Below are 18,672 nucleotides of genomic sequence, written 5' to 3'. Positions count from 1 at the left end.
TTGGTCAGACCACACCTGGAATACTGTGTCCAATTCTAGGCACTGCAGTTGAAGGGAGATGTTGACATGCTGGAATGTGTCCAGAGGAGGGCAACTAAAATGATCAAGGGTCTGGAGAACAAGCCCTATGAGGAGTGGCTTAAGGAGCTGGAAATGTTTAGCCTGCAGAAGAGAAGGCTGGGAGGAGACATGATGATGGCCATGTATAAATACGTAAGGGGAAGACATAGGGAAGAGGAAGCAAGCTTGTTTTCTGCTGCCCTGGAGACTAGGCTTCAAACTACAGGAAAGGAGATTCCACCTGAACATTAGGAAGAACTTCCTCACTGTGAGAGCTGTTCAGCAGTGGAACTCTCTGCCCCAGAGTGTGGTGAGGCTCCTTCTTTGGAGGCTTTTAAGCAGAGGTTGGATGGCCATCTGTCGGGGGTGCTTTGAATGCGATTTTCCTGTTTCTTAGTGGGGGGTTGGACTGGATGGCCTCTGAGGTCTCTTCCAACTCTATGATTCTATGACATCTGGAGAATTACATTTACATATTTTTTACAGCCCTAGGCATTCAACTTCTTCATTTGAGGGCAACAACAAAAGAGAGAGAGACATATACAGTAGAGTTTCACTTATCCAGCACTCGCTTATCCAATGTTCTGGATTATCCAACGCATTTTTGTAGTCAATGTTTTAATTACATAATGATGTTTTGGTGCTAAATTCGTAAATACAGTAATTACTACATAGCATTACTGCGTATTGAACTACTTTTTCTGTCAAATTTGTTGTTAAATTGTTGTTAAATGATGTTTTGGTGTTTAATTTGTAAAATCATAACCTAATTTGATGTGTAATAGGCTTTTCCTTAATCCCTCCTTATTATCCAACATATTCGCTTATCCAACGTTCTGCCGGCCCGTTTATGTTGGATAAGTGAGACTCTACTGTACAAATATGTTTGCCTACTTGTTCTTATATCATGTTGGGAAGTTGAATCAAGTCAAATTTTATTTCTGGGTGCATCTACACTATAAAATTAATGTAGTTTGACATTACTTTAAATGTCGTGGCTCAATGCTATAGAATTATGGGAGTTATGGTTTGATGAGGCACCAGCACTTTTGGGCAGTGAACGCTAAAGACCTTGTAAAACTATAATACTTCCTATGATTCCATGGCATTGAGCCATGGCAATTAAAATGAGGGTCAAGCCGCATTAATTCTATAGTGTAGATGTACTCTGCATCAAGCCCATATCCATTGCACCTTTAGCAGGTATATCACATGCTTCAAAGATATTAAAACAATCAAGTGTCAAAAATATATTCCTGATATAAAAAGCAGGAAGCTTTGGTAAACACATAAAACCACTGAATTCATTTAAAAATTGAATTGGACCATTTAAAACTCATGAGTTGACTGTTGCTCATATTTTAATAGCTTCTGTCACATATTGTAAAATAAAAATGTCAAAGCAAATTGTGAAAAAATATGTACCTGATGTGGCAAACCTGAGGTCATTTTTTAGATTTGGAATGTCAAATTCCTATAAAACAAGTTTATATTTTTAAAAGCTTTTCTGACCCTCCGTTTTGTAGACCTTTGTCAGTTGAATGCCTTGGATAAGATAGCCATAAAGGACCTAGTAACACTTATGCCAGTCTATACACAAGGAACAAAACAGAATAAAATGGGACACAGTTTCAGTGCTTTTGTATTGACATATACATGCCCAGTTCTGAATAAAAATTTCCTGTATTAGCCTTCAATTACTGCTGATGGGAGCATATTTAAAGTGGAATTGAGAAGAGTTTTTTAATGGTATGTTAGATATTGTAAATAGGAGGGATCAAAAAACCTAGATAAATTCTGGCCAAACCAATGACTATGTTTTGGCTTTATAGGCCCATTAATTTTGTATTCAGATATTCAGGAACAGTTGTTTCTGTGGCATTGCTCATGTTTGAGCATAGCAAACATTGAGGGGAAAGACCAGTTATGTTTGACCTCAGTTGCACAGCTTTTAACCAGCTACTGTTGTGTGAATCAGTTTGAAATAAAGAGAGCAAGCTTGTTGGAGCTAAATGGAGCTATAACCAGTAAATGCATTTCTTCAGCCAAGCCTTGCGTAAACAGAAGTCATGCCAGTTTCCATTGGGAACACAGCTTTTGGAACATAGCTCACTACCGAGAAACTTCGTCAAATGAATTTAGATGGCAGAATGTGTCATTGCTGGTATCTGGCCAGATATCTACCCCAAAAAACAACTGGACTATGGGCTTATTTTGTTCCATTATAATCTGAAAGATAAATGGGTTCCCTGGGAATGGTTACTTGTACCGTAGATACTGAGCAATGCGAAGATGCAAAATATATGTGTTATGACTTTATTATTACTATCTATTATCTATTATTACTAAGTGCTCATCTTCTTTTGTGAGGAACTCAGAGAGCTTCTATTTACCCTACTCCATTTTTAGCCTCACAACGATACCATAAGACAATTTTAGCAGAGCAAAAATGACAGTACAATCATTCATCATGGTTTAGTGGAAATTTCAAATCAGCTCCCCTATATTCTAGCCCAATAATGCCCCTCCAAATTTTGTTAGACTGCACGGTATTATTGGAAATAAGTGCACCCAGTCTTTGGGCACATATCCTTTTGGAAATAAATGGCAATCATAACCTTATTGAAAAGGAACAATGATGTCATATCCGTTTGGCAAATGTGAATCTCCATGAACATGTGGAGACCACTTTTTGAAAATCACTAGTCAAGAAAAGTATGACCTTATTAGAAGACAACCCTTTGAACAAGTGATATTCATAAGCATTCATGTAATGGCACACAGGTAACTTAGCTGTTAAACTGAAGAACCATGTCTTTGAACTGCCAAGGATAAAGACATGTCACTACAAAAATATATTTGGTTAGCGGAGGATGATTGTTTCTTTCAAGTTGAAATCGCAGTTGTAAATCTAATTGCAATTGCAATTGCCTAAAGCATATACACTCCCTTTAAAAACCTTTTAGTTTAAAATATGCACTCAGAGATAATAAAAAAAACAAAGTCTTCTTTGAAAAATAACATATCTTGTTTACTCACAAACATCTTGTATTAATTCACCATACAGGTACATTTCTTATTAAAGTTCAGTTGTAGATAGGATGTAGTTATTTTCTGTGTTGAGTACACAAAGTATCATTCTTAATTAATAGTCCATAGTCTTTTGGTATAATGTCACACTTCTCTACTGAAGTCCAAACAGCAACACTGAGGTCTGATGCAACAAGCATCCACTTCCACTGAGGTGTAAAGCAGACACGCATCCACCTCCACTGAGGTCTGATGCAAACTGAATACAAAATGGAGTCCTGTATCTGAACATGCTCAGTACAATCACATGTCTATAACCCCTCCCACACCAAAGAGGTACAGTCAAACTGGCAAATCAAAATACATATATAATACAGGTTAGCAAATAAATAGTGAACGGCTTAGGAGGCTGCTATTTCCAACAAGTATTCACTTATTCATATTTGCTGGGAATGCAACAAAATCTGGCAGGCCACATAATTTACACCACTATTGTACTCCAGCACCCCAACTTTTACACCACATTGAATCTCTGACATGTTCTTTACCTAAATGTGTTGCAATCTAATCACTCTAGTAGAAGAACTCCCCTTAGTAATGCACTTATCTTGTCCTGTGGTTGCCTGGGAACAGCATCCCTGTCTCTTCATACAGTACAGCACCTTTTCTTCTTGCTACCATCCTCCCATGTATAAGGATAACTTAACCTTTAATATACTGCACTTCTTCTTTTTTTTTCCTTCTATCATTATTCTTGTCCAGAACGATGTACAAAATATGGTCCTGAATTCAGGAAAGTCCTACAATATCAGATAATGCAGTATTTTCATTTAAGGGAAATAGAAATGTAGGTCACTTTTGAAGGCTTGTAAAGGTGCATTAGTCACTGTGTCTCCCTTTCCCGTGGGTGGAAAGACAGATCTGGGTCCTTTTTTAAATTCCAAAATAAATATAGAGTTATCTAAAATGATATCTGATGCAGGGTTGTTGGACAATATGCTAAATCCTTGTTTAGCATTGTAAGACAAAATCCAGGTGAGCCTTGAGCACACACTCTTTCCAGTCCCTATCCTTTGCTGAAGCTCATGGTTTAAATGTCAGCAAGGCAGTGAATTAGCGTCAAGTTTTAGGCTGGATTTTAAAAGAGACATTCAATATGTGGAATTTATTTTGGGACACAGTTTGGAATATTCCATAGCATTTTTTTTTACAATTTGAACTAAAATCTAAAGTGAATTTCTCACCCTGCTGAACATTAGAGTCACGAATCGCCATTGATTCTCCTCCTCTGGAGTAAAGATGGGAACAACTGGGAAGTTCTTGTTTCCATTTTAGATTAACCACAGTTTGCTTTTCTGCTACATATCTTAAGTAACATTAATGGAAACAAGACAACAGGAAACCCTAGCTTATTTTCACCAACTATGGTTAAAATTAACCTTGTCAGACATTTAGGCTACATACTATTATCATAATATAATAATATAACAATAAATATAAAATGCAAATGGAAGCTCCCCATTACTTTCTCACTGCTGCATGGAAAGGGAGTGGATGAAAGAAAACCTTGCCTCAAGTTTACGTAATCTAATTCTTATAATACTGAACTACGATTTAATCCAAATACAATGTTAATAATCTCTTGGCTTGAGATGCTTTGTTCTTTATTGCTCTGTTTCAGAAATACCTCTGGGTTATTCTGGGTTAAGTCAGTGATATCACTGACTTATATGGCATGACTCAGTGACATGACTTGGCACTGAAGAATTTGAAAAGTTAAGAGAAATTAATGTAATAATTTCCTTAGGGTATCCATCTTACCATAGTACAGCTATGAATGGCTACAATGAGGTCTGGTGTCAATGGAGCATTTATCAATATTATGAACTTTAAGAACCCTGTGTTGTCAAAGGCTTTCATAGCTGAAATCACTGGGTTGCTGTGAGTTTTCCGGACTGTATGGCCATGTCCCAGAAGCATTCTCTCCTGACGTTTCTCCCACATCTATGGCAGGCATCCTCAGAGGTCTGTTGGAAACCAGGCAAGTGGGGTTTATATATCTGTGGAATGTTCAGGGTGGGAGAAAGAAGGCAAGTGTGAATGTTGCAATTGGCCATCTTGATTAGCATTGAATAGCCTTGCAGCTTCAAAGCCTGGCTGGGGGAAACCTTTGTTAGGAAGTGTTAGCTGGTCCTGATTGATTCATGTCTGAAATTCCCCTGTCTTCTGAGTGGTGTTCTTTATTTACTGTCCTGATTTTAGAGTTTCTTTTAATACTGATAGCCAAATTTTGTTCATTTTCATGGTTTCCTCCTTTCTGTTGAAATTGTCCACATGCTTGTGGATTTCAATGGATTCTCTGTGTAGTCTGACATGGTGGTTGCTAGAGTGGTCCAGCATTTCTGTGTTCTCCAATAATATGCTGTGTCCAGGTTGGTTCATCAAGGGCTCTGCTATGGCTGACTTCTCTGGTTGAGTTCGCCTGCAGTACCTTTCATGTTCCTTGATTAGTGTTTGGTGGTCCCTATGTAGATCACTATCCAAGGTACTGAACCTATTTCCAGGACAGGAGTAGCTTGAATAAGAACTTATTCTCTCTTTCAATAAAGTTGGAATCTTGATTCATCAGCATGGTCTACTAATCTTTCCTAATGTAGCTGGGAAGGGCAGTTTGACATCTCCACCCTCCCATGGTAGACACACAGCTTATCTAACAGAGCAGCAGTTCTGTCGCCCTAATTCCACAGACACACATTTAGTCATCAACAGAAGTTCGACTTGCTTCCTTGGATCTGTTTGTCATTGCTGTTGTTATATTTTTATTTACTCTGTGTTCTGTGTGCTAAATAAGGTTTACATTTTTACAACTTTTGATGGAAGCAGTGCTCCCTAGGAAGTTAAAGATGATTAATGTTCGTAGTGGTGGTGGTGATAATGAAAGCAGCAGCACTAACAATAGCAACAACGCTCAAATTTAGAATTTGATTTAAGACTAAAATGAGTACCGAAAAATAATATTGCTGAATGAATTGCTGATATATAAGTGAAAATTCACTGAGGGATGAGCACCTTCCATCGGGTTGAGGCCTACTTTCCTGTTTGGGCAAATTCTCCACCCAATATGGAGAGATATCTTTCTATGTTTATGGGTGGCTTAGAAAGTGTTTAGAAAAAATATATCACTGAAAAATATTAACTGGTGGAAAAACAAGGCTGTTTGGTTAGATCCCTCCCTATTACATGCAAGACCAGATGAACAAAATGGAACAGGAACATCCTGATTTATATTAGAACTCCACCCACATGTCTTCAGCATATTGTCTGACAACTAGGAATGGACCCAAGCCCTTAAATGAAATCATGCTCCAAACCTGAACTTTCATCAGGCACGTTCAGCTTGAGCTTCACTTCACCAATGAGAGATATGTCTTGGACAACAAATCACAATTTTTTTTCTTGTATGTTTATTTAAAAATCAGTAGTTATAAAACTGACATCTTTGGAATTGTGGGGTACAGTACAGTACAGTATAGTACAGTGATGTATGGGGATCAGGTACCCATACATCACTGTACTGTACTGTACTGTTCTGTAACAATAATTTTGGAGAAGGTCTACACAGATTTATTAGTCACATTACTTACATTTTTTTAAAAAAAGTTTTAATTAATATTTGCATAAAGTGGTAAAAAGGAATCAAACATACCCTCATGAAGCCAGAAGCTGGAAAATGTTACATTGTCTCCGTGTCTTCATGAGGGTATGTTCGATTCCAGCCACAGGGGGAGCTGCCTCTTCGCCATCCACTTATGACATCGAATCCTTGATGGAGTACTTCCTCATTCTTCCGCACGCTACTGGAAGTTTTTATGATGTCGTAAATTAGTTAAATCAGCCTCCCCACATAAAGCGGTACCTAAATTTCCTATTCGACAGATGTAACTGTTTTCAAGCTGCATAGGTCAACAGCAAACTAGACTATTAATGGTCGGGAGCTCACTCCGACCCAGGCTGGCTTCAAACTCATGACCAGTAGTGATTTATTGCAGCTGGCTACTAACCAGCTGCGCCACAACCCGGCCCTCAAGGATGAAACTGGCAAAAATATCTCTGAGTGTTCCTTGCCTAACCAGAAAACTTTATGTGGTTTTTGTGATTACTATAAGTCAAAGGATGATGAAGGCATATACAAACACACACACACACACTACATTTGTCCACATTGCACAGTATTCTCTATTCTGATTTACAATGGCTTTTAGAGGTCTCATACAGAAAGTCTTGCCACCACTTGTTACTTGAACTTGAAGGCTGGAGAAGATGATCTAAAGACTCTATGCACTCTAACAACTTTACTGTCCCTTCCCAAAGCTTGCTTGTTTTATGATAAGTCACTGTTTGTTGTTAAAGCTGAACATGATTTGCACATGGTCCTGAAGCTATGGTTTGCATTCATGTTGCAGGTTTTTAAACAGAAGCAGTCCTATCCCATCAGTGGATGTGCTATATATGGGTTTTTTTATTCCAGATTTCTTTTTCTACAGCAGAGTTTAGGAGGTCCAAAATATTTGGCATGTGTGGTTTGCTTGTAAATCTCAGTCTTGTTTATGATGGTAATGAAGAAGAGCCAGGAGGAGGTGGAGTAGGATTGCTTGCATAATATCATGTTGTTAGATGTTGTGGACAGAAAGAAACACAAGCTGCTCTTTTGCTTCCATGGGTTTTAATTAAGGATGAAAGAAATTTTATTTTATGCAACGGTGACCACTTGGGCATTTGGCTTTATTGGGAATGCATCGCGCATTTTGAAACTGTAGCTTTATAGATGAAATATGTTATGAGATACTTTTATGTTTTAACGTCTTGTAGGCTATCTTGGGAAATATAACCGTGAAGGCTGTGAAATAAAAAAATTAAATATGTAGTGTGCAGATATGCATATGTGGGTGGAGGATATATTAAAGTCCTATTTAGAGTATAAATATTGAAATTAGACTTAATTCTCATTAATTTTAATGCATTACCTCTGAGTAGTCCTAAAACTGTATTTAACTCTAGGTATGATTATTTAACTACATAATATTTTAATAAAACTATATATTTTTTAAAAGTACACTAAGCTGACCTTAACATTAAAGGTTCAGTCTATACATGGCTTAATGAACCAATGGCTTGATGTCCTACTACCAACATGGTTTGCAGCTTGTGAAAATATTGCCATATCTTAGTATTTTAGGTTGAGTATATTTATTTAAAATGCTTCGATGACTCTTATATAAAGGTGGTATAAAATAAATCTAATTATAAGACTATTTATAACCAGTGTGATAGAAATACATGAAAATGCGCACAGAATAGACTTTTAATAGAATTAACTGATGTAAGTAAAATAGAGCTTACCATTCCCAAAGAAGAAATGGTCCAGTATTTATTTAAGTATTTAAATTCATATCCTTCCTTCCAATCTAGTACTCAGTGTGGCCTTTTAAGGATACTAGACACAGAATTTACCAAATCTCCTAACACCAGAAATCAGAGCTTTGAAACATTATTTTTCCAGAAGCACAACTCTCAGAACCTCCCAGTATGTAACAATACTAATTGGGACTTTCTGGGAGCTTTAATCTTTAAAAAAAATACCTTTACAGCCTCTCTTTGGAATTTGGGCATCATAAGCTTGTCTTTCTATATCCAGGCCCTTCAAACTTGATGGATGCATGGCATAATTACATGAACATTTCTGATTATATATATTTCAGTCCTGTTTGCCTCCTATGCAATGTAGAACTAAGTGACAATATTGTATGCAACTTATTAGGGTTTTCTACCTCATTGATGTTTCCAACTGCCAAAGAAACAAAGGGTAATCTTGCCTGTGTATAGTATTTGGTTTAAATAGACATGTCAGTAATGGAAAAACACCACCTAAAGCAAGCAATATGGGTAGTGAAATGGAGTATGCTTTTTATTGCTGGCAATGTCATTATTGTGTATGTTCTTTCACTGGTTCATTGCTTTTTGTAATTATGATCATTAATCAAGGCAGTTAACACCTTAGTAAGAATCAGATATATGCGATAGTTATACAATATTCTTAGAGGAACTAAGTACAGTCAGCCCTCTGTATCCACAGGTTCTGTATTCACAAATTTAACTATCAATAGCTTGAAAATATTCAAAAATCCCAACAAGCAAAGTTCAGGGTTGTTGTATGTTTTCTGGGCTGTGTGGCCATGTTCTAGAAGTATTCTCTCCTGACATTTCGCCCACATTAGGAGAGAATACTTCTAGAATATGGCCGTACAGCCCGGAAAACATACAACAACCCTGTGATCATGGCCGTGAAAGCCTTCGACAACACAAGCAATGTTCAATTTTGTCATTTTATACAAGGGGTACCATTTTACTATGCCATTATATATAATTTGAACATCCATGGATTAGGTAGATACCAAGGGCTTGTATAGTGTTACATAGAAATTGAGAGAAGAGTCAGTCCCATCAGATCTAAGTGTTTACATAACATCATAATGATGATATGTATTTATTTATATTCTGCCCTGAGTCCCCTTGGGGAGAGAGGGTGGAATATAAGGTTTGTTGTTGTTGTTGTTGTTGTTGTTGTTGTTGTTGTTGTTGTTGTTATGCTTTAATTTTAAACAAGAGATGTGTGTTCCTTTTGATTTCCTAAATATTCAGGCACACTGGGCCCTTTCAAGCCTTTTGAAATGGAGTGAACTCTTGAAAGTTGGAGGCATGAAATAATGAAAGTTAAGGACAGCTTCTGTATTGTCATTTTGGGGTGTTCTTAGTTTAGTGGTTAAATACCCTCCAACATTTCACAGCTCAACACTGTGTACTGTGATCCACCCTGAGTCTCCTTGGGAACATAGCGTGGAATATAAATAAAATGTTGTTGTTGCTGTTGTTGTTGTTGTTATCTGGGATTTTATTCAGCTGTGTGGAAGGGGCCTGAGTCTACTGGAGATAATCAGCTCCCCTTCTGCTGATTTGATTAAGTGCAAACTACTTTTTCATTCTGAACACAGTTTGCAGCAGTTGAAAAAAGCTGAGGACAAGAGGGATGAAGAGAAAGAGGAGAGAGAAAATTGGTCATTTTTATAAGAAAGTGAAAAAAATTGGGATGACAGAAAATTAATCAGATGAATCAGGACTGTCCTTGCCAAATCAGGACAGTTGGAAAGTGTATGACACCCAGTTATTGCTATACTTTTATTAGAAACAAGCTGTTGGCCTTTCAAAACTCAGAAGACACAGAGCTTTTATTATATGCACATCCTATTATTTTCTGTGTACTCATCAGTAGGCGTGACAGCCATTTTTCCCTGAACAGCCTTTTTAAAATCATCTGCCACGCCATGACCTTTTTTACAAGTCAAAAATAAAACCACGAGGAAAGGAAATAGCATATGCGAGCATTTAAGAATGAAGGGGCAGGGTAGGGCGGAAACAACATCCTGAAACAAGCCATGAGGACCTAATGGATTAAATCTGAAGCAGCTGCTTCAGTAACTTCTACAGAAGTAGAGCAAGAGAAAGCAAATTGTTAAAAATGCTTTGCGTCTTGGAGTTTACTAAAGTAATCAGATTGTAGTTTAAAGGGAGAAAGACCCCTAACCTTCCTGGAAAACTTACAGGAGCTTATGGCTGCAAGCTCTGAAACAAAACTACCAAGGGACAAAGGATAACAAAATGCATAATAATAATAATAATAATAATAATAATAATAATAATAATAATAATAATAATATATTTATATTCTGCTCTTTCTCCACGAGGGGATTTAAAGCAGATTACAGATACATATACGGCAAACATTCAATGCCATTATACAATTGACAGAGATAGATAATACATAAATAGAGGCAGGCTTCCCTCTTTCATTTCCGGCATCTGGAGGCTGTGCTCAACTCTGTGCCATGGGGAGGTGCTGTTGTTCCATTCTTCCATGCCAAGGAACTGCCAATCAAACCTCTGGCATGTTTTCCAGAGGCGCCTTTTATCTTCCTGCTAAAGTGGTACCTATTTATCGACTCACAACTGTTTTCGAATTCCTAGGTAGGCAGAGGCTAGGCTGACGGTGGGAGCTCACTCCGCCCATGGCTTGAACTATCAACCGTCCGGTCTGTGGTTTAACCTGCTGTGCTATAGCCGTGGCCCAAAAAGCATGGAGAGCTTTCTGAGTGAAAGACTTGTAGAATAAACTATAATTTGTGTTTTGCATATGAATGTGTGAATGAAGTATGTGCATTACAGAGAACTCTTTAAAAAGACTACTCAAAAATTATTGAGCCATGCAACATTCTAGTGAGGTTAATGATCACAACAATACATATGTCAATGATTTCTCAACACTCTTCATACTTGTTGTTTTCAAGAGGGCTTACCATGCACAATGTTGGGCCTTAAACCAGACTAACTTGAATGGAGTTTACTACCGAGTAGATCTGAACTGGAGATGTGCCTATTACTTTCCAAACGGTGAGAATGGTCAGAACAAATCCCCTTATTACTTTAGTATGTCCATGTCCACTTATCTAAGACATATTTACACTATCATATAATGCAGTTTATCTGCATTATATGAGTCTACACTGACCATATCATACATGTTTCAAACTGCATTATATGACAGTGTAAATGGGGCCAAAGACATGTCTGAGGCCCAACTCCCAAGGATTATTCCTTTCAGCCTAATTGTATAAAACAAGAAAAAAAAAAGCATTTAATTCTAAGGGCCAGACAGTACATTGCCTCCCTTTACTTTGCTCCTCTTCGTTTACACACACAGCACGGTCAGCTATATCATAGGCCCTTTCTACACTGCCATATAAAATCCAGATTATCTGCTTTGAACTCGATTATATGGCAATGTAGACTCAGTGGAGGAGCCCCCGGTGACGCAGTGGGTTAAACCCTTGTGCTGGCAGGACTGATGACTTGAAAGTTGGGTTGCTGGCTTGAAGGTTGCTGGTTCAAATCCAGCCCAGGAGAAAGTCGATGAGCTCCCTCTAACAGCTCCAGCTCCATGCGGGGACATGAGAGAAGACTCCCACAAGGATGGTAAAAACATCAAAACATCAGGTCATGTTTTGTCCTTGCAGACGGCCAACTTTCTCACACCAGAAGCGATTTGTAGTTTCTCAAATCGCTCCTGACACAGAAAAAAAATCTGGATTATGGGGAAGTGTAGAAGGGGCCTTCGATGGCAGTTTAAATAAAATCAGAGACAATCAGCCCTTTGAAATACAGCTCCCAGCACCCTCAAGCTGCAATTAAGTGTTCTGGGAATTTTAGTGCAAAAGGCAACTTCTGGTTGAAGTTAATATGGATGTTACAGAGCTATGGCCATCTTGTTTGGTGTAATCCTGACTATATTATAGCAAGAAAGTTTAGGTTTTCAATGGCACTACTGCATGTTTGTTGGATTGTTGAGAGTATTTTGTTCCTGAATTGTCCCAGAATTTCTTTGCCACTGGTGCAGATTACAAAAGGTCAGCGAGGTGTCATCACTTGGCTGGATGGAGTGTAGGTGAGCCCTTTTGGGGAAATGATGTTCTCAGGAAAGGCTATGAAGAGCAGAAGTAATCAATTAGAGGCCATTAAGCCAATTGAATTGAGAAATCCATTAGCCAGATCAAATGAATAAAAAGGCACTACTTAATAAAAGAAGTAAAGTACAAATAAAATTGTGCTGACAGTTATACAAAGGCTTTAAAACTGTGTGAGCTGCAAAAAGCAGTCAGCTGGAATAGAATGCTACATCGTCAAATGAGAATATTCTAGGCACATTTGAAATAAGAAGAATGGTAGGGCTGCAAGAACAGCACTGGACCCCAGTTAGATAAATCACTTCGACCTGTTTGGGCCACTGCTGTTATGAAGTGAAGTAGCACAACCAGGGCTCATAGGTGGAAATATTAGGATGCTTTTATTAGCAAAGATAATAATATAATCTGTTATCCTACTCTGGCTTCAGTAGTCTCTCTGACTCTATCTATACCAATGGTTCTCAGCCTGTGGTTCCCCAGATATTTTGGCCTTCAACTCCCAGAAATCCTAACATCTGGTAAAATTGATGGGATTTTTGGGAGTTGTAGGCCAAAACATCTGGGGACCCACAGGTTGAGAACCACTGATCTGTACTCTTCGTATGTGAGTTATCTGTGTTAATGATCCAAAAGCTTGGACATGAACTGGCAATGAAGATAAATAGAATCCTCCTGCTGGAGGATATGGAAAATATGAGGAGTTTGTTGATAGGTCAACACTATATTTTGGACTCTTTTTGGTGGAGGCTGTCATGATGACTGACATCTCTTCAAAATGTACCTCTGGATATGAAGGAGTATCGCAAAGGAGTTTTGAGATTTCGTCCAGGATTGTATGAAGGTAGCTTCAAGTTCTTGTTCATCAATAGAGCTTAATTGCGTTGCCTTCAATTGATCATTCTGTCTCCTCAGGCCCAACCTTCACTGTCATATAATGCAATTTCGTAATGCATTGAACTGCATTATATGGCAGTGTAGACTCATATACAGTGTTCCCTCACTTATCGTGGGGGTTATGTTCCAGGACCACCGGCAATAAGTGAAAATCCACGAAGTAGGGACACTTATTTTAACATGTATACCTTATATTTAGTAGTTAGGTGGCCTTTCTCTCCTTCGCAAGCCAGTATTACACTGTAGTTGTTTTATTTGGGTGATGCGGTCAGCAATTTGGCAGAGAAGGCTGTAGACCTGCAACTCCCAGGCCAGTGAAGCCTTCCCGGAAAAGTGGGTGAGGCGAGAGAACATGTGTGAAAGGCAGGTGCCGCCGCGGCCTAGTCCTCTGCGAGTTGCTTTGTGTTGTTTAATTGGTTAGTTTAATAGATACCACTTTTGATTGGATAGCATTAAGATCCAAGGCATTCTGAGAGTGCCTTGGACCACAAAGAACAGCGAGGGAGCGAAAAGCGAACTGCAAAGTAGCAAGGGAACAATGTAATGAAATTAAACTGCATTATATGGAGCCCCTGGTGGTGCAATGACAGGACTGCTGACCAATAGGTCAGCGGTTCAAATCCAGGGGGTGGGGTGAGCTCCCATCTGTCAGCTTTAGCTTATTTTGTAGGTACATGATAGTTCAGCAGTTCAAATCCAGAGAGTGGGGTGAGCTCCCATCTGTCAGCTTCAGCTTATTTTGCAGATACACGAGAGAAGCCTCTCACAGGATGGTAAAATATCCAGGCATCTCCTAGGCAATATCCTTGCCAATTTTCCCACACCAGAAGCGACTTGCAGTTTTTCAAGTCGCTCCTGACACGAAAAAAAACCCTGCATTATATGACAGTGAAGATGGGACCTCAGTAAACTAATCTCCCATAGCTATTCTGAAGCTAAAATGAAAAAAGTATGAACCCCAAAGCACAGCACAGAAATGAGATACAAAATGTGATAGAAATATTGATTCCAACTTTCACCTACCATAGCATTTCTTTTGGAGTATCTTTGTGGATAAGCTTTTCTTGGAACCAGGGCCAAAGCCAGAAAAAAATGGGAGGGGGGGGGGGTTGAACCCCACCCCCAGGTTACAGCCCAGCTTGGATCCAAGATCTGCAGGCAAGTGTTTTACCACTGAATCAGATACTGCATGTGTGCAGAAAATCAACATATATACACACAGGCCTATCAAGAATATGTTGCCACTAATATATCTTCCAGATTGAAGATATTAATGAAGGACACACAAACTAGAAGTGGCTGCATCAGTTTGCTTTTGCCTGAATCAACTGGGAAGGGCAATATTCTGCTCTCTTCTCTCCCCCTCTCATCTAAGTTACTTATGCAAACTGCTTTTGTACTTTGGACTTAGTTTGCAGTGACTGAACTAAACTGAAGAGGATGAGGGGAAAAAGAAACCAGGACATTTAAAAAGTAGCTTTAAAAATGGGGTGGCAGGATTGATTGGGATTGCCTCTGCCAAATGAGGGCAGTTGGAGGATCTTCACTAATGGTAAAATGTCTGTTTTGAATGCAGCACAAATCTCCAAGGTGGAGTTGATGAAAAGAAAGCCTCATTGAGAGCTGCTGCAACTCAGGCTCCTTCCATACAGCTGAATAACATCCCACATTATCTGGTTTCAACTGAAATATATGGCAGTGTCTCACTTATCCAAGCCTCGCTTATCCAAGTTTCTGGATTATCTAAGCCATTTTTGTAGTCAATGTTTTCAATATATCGTGATATTTTGGTGCTAAATTCGTACATACAGTAATTACAACATAACATTACTGCGTATTGAACTACTTTTTCTGTCAAATTTGTGGTATAACATGATGTTTTGGTGCTTAACTTGTGAAATCGCAACCTAATTTGATGTTTAATAGGCTTTTCCTTAATCCCTCCTTATTATCCAAGATATTCGCTTATCCAACATTCTGCCGGCCCGTTTAGCTTGGATAAGTGAGACTCTGTGTGTATGTATGTGTGTGTATATATGTGTGTGTATGTATGTATGTATGTGTATGTATATATATATATATATATATATATATATATATATATATATAACATTATAATAGATAAAGGTAAAGGTTTCCCCTGACATTAAGTTCAGTCATGTCTGACTCTGGGGGTTGGTATTCATCTCCATTTCTAAGCCGAAGAGCCGGCGTTGTCTGTAGACACCTCCAAGGCCATGTGGCCGGCATGACTGCATGGAGCGCCGTTACCTTCCCGCCGGAGTGGTACCTATTGATCTACTCACATTTGCATGTTTTCAAACTGCTAGGTTGGCAGGAGCTGGAGCTAACAGCGGGTGCTCAAGCCGCTCCCGGGATTTGAACCTGGCACCTTTCGGTCTGCAAGTTCAGCAGCTCAGCGCTTTAACACACTGTGCCACCAGGGTAATATTATTAGTAATATTACATTTAATATATAATATATAATTAATATTATTATATTGTATTATTATTATATTGCATTAAAAGTAAAGGTTTCCCCTGACGTTAAGTCAGTCATGTCTGACTCTGGGGGTTGGTGCTCATCTCCATTTCTAAGCCGAAGAGCCGGCGTTGTCCGTAGACACCTCCAAGGTCATGTGGCCAGCATGACTGCATGGAGCGCCGGTACCTTCCCGCTGGAGCGGTACCTATTGATCTACTCACATTGACATGTTTTCGAACTGCTAGGTTGGCAGAAGCTGGAGCTAACTGCGGCCGCTCACGCCGCTCCTAGGATTTGAACCTGGGACCTTTCGCTCTCCAGCTCAGTGCTTTAACCACTTCGCCACTGGGGCTCCTAATAATAATATTATAATGCATTACATTATAATATTAAACAGGAAATAACACTTTCAAACCATTTCTTTCAACTTTTTTTTTACTAATAGTATAATCAGATTCACCAAAGTGAAACCCACAAATGTAGAGGCCTGGCTGGCTCAAAATTGACTTCAAGGCAAATAACACCACTCACTTTAGTTTTGGACTACAACTTCCAGAATCCCCCCTTCCAGTCAGCATGTTCTGATTCCAAAAAAAGGTAACTTTTTTTTTCCTCAGATGTGTTTTTGAAAGCCTTTCTTAAGGAGGAAGCCCATGAGGTTTCTCCTCTTTTGGGTCCCGCCTCATGGTGGCTTTCCGGCTGAAAGGCAAGCACAGGCTCTCACTTACACACTGGGCACCCTGAACACAGCTTGAATTATGTAATTGTGCTGCTTGGGAGTCATGTGTCTGGCTGAGTAATTCCCTGCAGAAGGAGACAAACTGCATATTAAGAAGCAGGGCGAATGGTGTTTGAAAAGAACCGCCTCCAGAACCGAAGTGGCGCGCGGTCTCCCGGCAAATCCTTGGCCCGGGCTTTGCAGCAGAGCCTTGCAAGTGGGCGGCGGGGAGGTCGCCAGGCAGGCGGGAGAAGAGGCTGGAAGGCGCCGCTGCTTCCCCGCTTTGCCTCCCGATGATGCCCGGCTTGGGACACTGGTTGCACCTCTCCTCTGGTGCGGAGCCCTAGGAAGCCCGACCTGGGCGAGGTAAGCGCCGCAAGCTTCCTCCCTGCCTCCTTTCCTGGGGCGAGGGTCTGATCCCGGAGAAAGTCTCCTGCGAAGGCTCTCGAAAGGCTCACTTTTGGGGTTCTAGTGCTCGGGATGACTTTCTGGGTGGATCTTCCTCGTGCTTGATTCTGGGGATTATTTGGAGGGGTTTCTTTCCACGCAGAAAGGGAACATAAAGGAGGAAGAAGCTGATGGTGGGAGGGAGAGAAAGGAAGACTGTTTTGCTCCGTTTCTGAAGGCACAGCTGCTGCCTTTCTGGTCTTTTTAGCACAGGCAAGGCGATTGACTTTCTCTTGCAGTGTAGGTAGTTTTAGTCTTCTCTCTGAGAACTGAGGGCCATAGACATCATGCTTCATTTTACAGTAGAGTCTCACTTATCCGAGCTAAACGGGGCGACAGAAGCTTGGATAAGCGAATATCTTGGATAATAAGGAGGAATTAAGGAAAAGCCTATTAAACATCAAATTAGGTTATGATTTTGCAAATTAAGCACCAAAACATCATGTTATACAACAAATTGGACAGAAAAAGTAGTTCAATACGCAGTAATGTTATGTTGTAATTACTGCATTTATGAATTTAGCACCAAAATATCACGATATATTGAAAACATTGACTACAAAAATGGCTTGGATAATCCAGAAACTTGGATAAGCAAAGCTCGGATAAGTGAGACTCTACTGTATAAAATAAACATGCTTCTTCCCTCTCTTCCTCTTCTTCATCTGTGGAAAGTGCAGGTTGGGTGAAAGAACTTTTGTCTGAGCCAAGTGTGAATATTGCAATTAATCACCTTGATTAGCATTAATGGCCTTGCCACCTTAATGTCCTGGCTTCTTCTTACCTGGGGGAATCCTTTGTTCGAAGGTGTTAGCTGATCCTGATAGTTTCATGTCTGGAATTCCTCTGTTTTCTGACTGTTGTTCCTTATTTACTGTTCTGATTTTAAGGGTTTTTTTTAACACTGGCAGCCTGATTTTGTTCATTTTCATGGTTTCCTCCTTTCTGGTGAAATTGTCCACATGCTTGTTGATTTCAGTGGCTTCTCTTTGTAGTCTGACATGGTGGTTGTGTTCGTGGTCCAGCATTTCTGTGTTCTCAAATAATCTGCTGTGCCCAGGTTGGTTCATCAGGTGCTCTGCTACGGCTGACTTCTCTGGTGGAGTCAGTCTGCAGTGTCTTTCATGTTCCTTGATTCGTGTTTGGGCAATGTTGTGTTTTATACTGATGGCACAGTGTGTTAAAGCACTGAGCTGCTGAACTTGTGGACCAAAAGGTCCTAGGTTCAAGTCCCAGGAGCGGAATGAGCACCCGCTGTAACCCCAGCTCATGCCAACCTAGCAGTTCGAAAACATGCAAATGTGAGTAGATCAATAGGTACCGCCCCGGTGGGAAGGTAACGGCACTCCATGCAGTCATGCCGGCCACATGACCTTGGAGACGTCTATGGACAACGCCGGCTCTTCAACTTAGAAATGGAGATGAACACCAACCCCCAGAGTCGGTCACAACTGGACTTAACATCA

At 39.7% G+C, this 18,672-nt stretch overlaps 1 protein-coding gene across 4 annotated transcripts in view; it reads left to right on the top strand.

The window, feature by feature from the left end:
* Positions 1–18,672, top strand: part of phactr1 (phosphatase and actin regulator 1) — a 352,956-nt gene that overhangs the window by 141,388 nt on the left and 192,896 nt on the right. Inside the window, exon 1 of one of the 4 annotated variants that reach the window (XM_008108842.3) lies at positions 16,258–17,125. The exons of the other annotated variants lie outside the window; for them this stretch is intronic. The gene's annotated coding sequence lies outside the window, so the exon portion shown is untranslated. Of the gene's footprint in view, positions 1–16,257; positions 17,126–18,672 lie in introns of those variants that run through there. 4 annotated transcript variants of the gene reach the window in all.

This window comes from Anolis carolinensis, chromosome 4 (genome assembly GCF_035594765.1).
Source record: "Anolis carolinensis isolate JA03-04 chromosome 4, rAnoCar3.1.pri, whole genome shotgun sequence".
Lineage (NCBI taxonomy): Eukaryota > Metazoa > Chordata > Lepidosauria > Squamata > Dactyloidae > Anolis > Anolis carolinensis.
This window is presented reverse-complemented; position numbering and strand designations above follow the sequence as displayed.